A 4,991-nucleotide genomic window follows, 5' to 3' on the forward strand; every position below is an offset into this window, starting at 1 on the left:
CGCCATCAATTTTGTTAATAGATCCCTAAAGACAGGATAACATTGAACCAATTTTGAAGCGTTAAGGACTTAAATAGGACGATTTAAACGTCAGAGACAACTTTAGAACTTATCCCAAATGTTAGAGACAAAAATGATACTTTACTCTTTATTTTTTATAGATGTTTTACCAATGTATTGTATTTTTTGAAACTTAATACTAAAATGTTACTTTTTTAAAACTAATTATTCAGTTGTCATCTTTTTATGTTATTATAATTAATTATAATTAAAAATAAAATAACAAATTAATTGTCACCTTAACAAAAAAGTGATATTTAGATGATTAGTTTCTGTTCCGAGGGTTACCTGAAATTGGGTTGTCTTTTGACTTGCGAGTGAGACCCAAATCCTCAATGAAGTAAAGGGTCTTAGCAGGCTTTGGTGTATTGGAACTTAAATTTACCTGAGTGTACCAGTGTATTTATAGGGCACGAACCAATAACCACCGCAGAAGTCATTCCATTTCTGATGGTGGATAACCGTCCCTTTATCTTAGGGTTGTTGAGATCTTCCTTCTAGAAGTGGGTGAGAGATTCAGGGAGGCAGTTACTCACTTAGTTAAGTGTGAGCTGCCTGCTTTAATATGTTCCAACCTCTTCGAAGAGATCAGATTCGTGGATAAGGCTGTCCTTCTGGATTGGGCCTTTTAACCGTATTGGGCCTGACTTATATTTTGGGTCAGGGTATGAATAGTGTCCCTACTCAAGTCTGATCTCTTAATCTGAGTTGGATTTGAGTATTAAATAAGGTCAGATACGTAAGTCGGCAGCTTCTTCTCAAGTCGTGCAATCGACGTGATTCGAAATTGAAAACCGATGTGATCTCAGGTTATCAACCGTCACGTTTGTTGGCTTTTCAACTTCGACATGTGGAGGGCAGTTACATTGGTAACAGCACACCTCTTCAATAAGTAGACTATTTTACGATTATGCCCCTGGTGTCTTATAAATGCTTTCCCCCTCTTTCTCTTTCTTTCTTTTTTGTCTTCTCTTTGAACTTTCTCTTGTGCTTTCTTCTTCATCCACACATCATAGTACTTTGGTGTTACTCTCCACACCGCTAGTTTCCTAGCACTTTGGCGCTCGACTCATCCTCGCTAACAATGCCTCTGTACTGTATTTAGAACTTTTGAAACTTTGCATATTTTCTTTTTTCTAAAAGATTGTTTCTTTTACGACCGTTGATGGTTCCTGTTTTGCTGAAGAAAATTTTTCTTGTTCAGCACTGTTTTTGATGATTTTCTTTTTCTTTGCATAATGTAGGTATATCACCCATTATGTCTCGCTTCTCTATTTCAAAAATGTCTTCGAGAATTCCTGAGGATCTGTTAAGATGGGTAGATGCCTCTGTCCTTTGCGAGATTCCCTTGGTGGATGATGTTTTTGTTGACGAATTTCAAAAACACCAAAGGCTTTGTAGCTCTGGGGGGGATGAGGTGAAGTATGAGTTGGTTGCTCCTGACTCGGAGGACTGGGTGTGTTTTAGCAAAACTGTAGATTCAAATCCCCCTTTCCTTTTCATGTAACTTCACCCGTCTCGGAGTGACTTTCCCTTTCTCCAATTTTGAAATCGAAGTTCTCTCCTAATGCCAAGTTGCTCCTTCTCAATTGCACCCCAATTCTTGGGGGTTCATAAAAATTTACCAGCTCGTTAGTCGCGAGCTTGATTTTCTGATCTCCTTAATGATATTCTTTTTCTTTTCTATCTCACCAAGCCTTTTTGTGCCACTGCGAACAAAAATAAACAGCAATGGGTCTCCTTCCGTGCCATTCAATGCCGGAAATTTTTTTCTATCTTTGACGAATCCTTCCATGATTTCAAAAATTTCTTTCTCAAAGTCCAGGCCGTAGAGGGTCATCATCCTTTTTTCTTAAACGAGAACAATGAACCTCGCTTCCCTCTGTACTGGATGGAAGCAGCCTCTGTTGAAAAGTATAACTTGACGGACTTGGACAAGGTCGAAGAGGCTGTAGTCGAGTTCTTCTGAGAGGCTTAGGGATGGGATCTAAACCTTGATACAAAGAAATTTCTTCTCGGAACCCCGAGTTATGTCCGGACCGAGTTAGGTAGCTTTTTATCTTAATTTTATGGCCGTTTTTTATTATTTTTGAGTTGCATGCTAATCATCTTTCACTTTTCTTTCAGAAAAAAATGAAAAGTGGGTCCAAGGCTTACCTTAAGGTGCAAGAGGCCAAAAGAAATGCGCGTGTCTGAGCTGCTCAGGCACAAGAGGGCGAAACATCAGCTAATCCTTCTCCACATAAGTCGGGTGCAGGGGCGACCTCTTCTGGTTTAGCCAAGTCGGTAACTCTTCCCTCTCCTCCTCCTCCTCCTCCTTTTGTGTCTACCCCTCTAGTTCCTCCCTCCTCGGAACCTATTTCAAAGAAACGCAAGTCCTCGAAAGCTAGTGTCTATAATGGTGGCAACACTGGCTCTGATGGGGCGAAGTTCAGTAAGAAGCACATCATTCCTTATTTCTCTTTTGCTATGGATGACGCTTCTATCCAATCTCATCTCTAGGTCTTGATCCGGGGAGGATTTCGACTACAGAGGTATGCACCTCTCTTCTTGATGAACTGGATAAAACTCCTTTGAGTGCGACTCAACATTCTTTGGAGACTCTCCATGGCCAACTGGCCATGTATCAAGAGGATGAGAAGAGGCTTCAGGAGGAGAGGGACCGACTGAAAGATGAGCTCTCCAAGTCCTGTGAGAGGGAGAGGCAGCTGATGGCCTCTTGTGCTATGGCTGAAGGCATAAATGAGAAGGTCGAGCAGAACTACGTTCGTTTATTTTCAAATAAAATAAAGATGGGAGAGGAATTGGAGCGGCTCAGGGAAGGTGATAAACCGCTATTTTACAGTTTATCTTATGCTTATTTTAGTAGATTTTGCCCATTATTCTCACACTTATTCATGTAAATTGCATGTTTTATATTTTTCTTCTCGATTTCGTGCTATGATTGAAAACATGCTTCTTTAGTCTTAATTTAGCTAATTTTAATCCTCTCTTATTACCATTCGATTCCGTGATATGTTTGCTGAGTGTTTTCAGGATTTATAGGGCAAGAATAGCTTAGAGGATAGAGAGGAAGCATGCAAAAGTGGAATGAACACAAGAAAACGAGGAATTCAGAAGCTGGCAGCGACGCGTATGCGTAAGCGACGCGTACTAATGAGCGGATAATTTATACGCTTTTTGGCATTGTTTTTAGTATGTTTTAGTTAGTTTTTATTATATTTTTATTAGTTTTTAGTTAAAATTCACTTTTCTGGACTTTACTATGAGTTTGTGTTTTTCTTTGATTTCAGGTATTTTCTGGTTGAAATTGAGGGACCTGAGCAAAAATCTGATTCAAAGGCTAAAAAGGACTGCATATGCTGTTGGATTTTGACCTCCCTGCACTCGAAGTAGATTTTCTTGAGCTACAGAAGCCCAATTAGCGCGCGCTCAACTGCGTTGGAAAGTAGACATCTTGGGCTTTCCAGCAATGTATAATAGTCCATACTTTACCCGAGATTTGATGGCCCAAATAGGCGTTCCAAGTCAGCTCAAGAATTCTGGCATAAAACGCCGGAACTGGCACAAGAATGGGAGTTAAACGCCCAAACTGGCACAAAAGCTGGCGTTTAACTCCAAGAAGAGTTTCTACACATGAAAGCTTCAATGCTCAGCCCAAGCACACACCAAGTGGGCCCGGAAGTGGATTTTTATGTCATTTACTCATCTCTGTAAACCCTAGGATACTAGTTCTCTACAAATAGGACCTTTTGCTATTGTATTTACATCTTTTGATCACTTTAGATCTTAGATCAGATCTTGGTTCTTCTGGTTCCCTCTCTGGGGCCGAAGCCAATGATCACTATTATCACTTATGTATTTTCAACGGTGGAGTTTCTACACACCATAGATTAAGGTGTGGAGCTCTGCTGTACCTCGAGTATTAATGCAATTACTATTGTTCTTCTATTCAATTCAGCTTATTCTTGTTCTAAGATATTCATTTGCACCCAAGAACATGGTGATTGTGATGATTATGTGACACTCATCATCATTCTCACTTATGAACGAGTGCATGACAACCACTTCTGTTTTACAAGCAAACAAGGCTTGAATGTTTATCTCTTGGATCCCTTAATCGGAATCTTCGTGGTATAAGCTAGAATTGATGGCGGTATTCAAGAGAATCTGGAAGGTCTAAACCTTGTCTGTGGTATTCTGAGTAGGATTTAATGATTGAATGACTATGACGAGCTTCAAACTCCTGAAGGCTGGGCGTTAGTGACAGACGCAAAAGAATCAATGGATTCTATTCCAACCTGATTGAGAACGGACAGATGATTAGCCGTGCCATGACAGGGTGCGTTGAACATTTTCACTGAGTGGACGGGATTGTAGCCACTGACAACAGTGATGCCCAACATACAGCTTGCCATGGAAAGGAGTAAGAAGGATTGGATGAAGACAGTAGGAAAGCAGAAAGATAGAAGAGACAAAGCATCTCCATTCGCTTATCTGAAGTTCTCACCAATGAATTATATAAGTATCTCTATCTTTACTTTATGCTTTATTCATATATCATCCATAACCATTTGAATCTACCTGACTGAGATTTACAAGGTGACCATAGCTTGCTTCATACCAACAATCTCCGTGGGATCGACCCTTACTCGCGTAAGGTTTATTACTTGGACGACCCAGTGCACTTGCTAGTTAGTTGTGCGAAGTTGTGATAAAGAATTGAGATTGTAATTGAGCGTATGGTGGACGAAATTGTGATCACTGTTCTTTAAGTTGTATGAAATCATTATTGTGGCACCAGTTGTTATCACAACTCCGTTCAACTAACCAGCAAGTGTACTGGGTCGTCCAAGTAATAAACCTTACGTGAGTAAGGGTCGATCCCACAGAGATTGTTGGTATGAAGCAAGCTATGATCACCTTGTAAA

The sequence above is a fragment of the Arachis duranensis genome, chromosome 9, assembly GCF_000817695.3.
Source record: "Arachis duranensis cultivar V14167 chromosome 9, aradu.V14167.gnm2.J7QH, whole genome shotgun sequence".
Taxonomy (NCBI): domain Eukaryota; kingdom Viridiplantae; phylum Streptophyta; class Magnoliopsida; order Fabales; family Fabaceae; genus Arachis; species Arachis duranensis.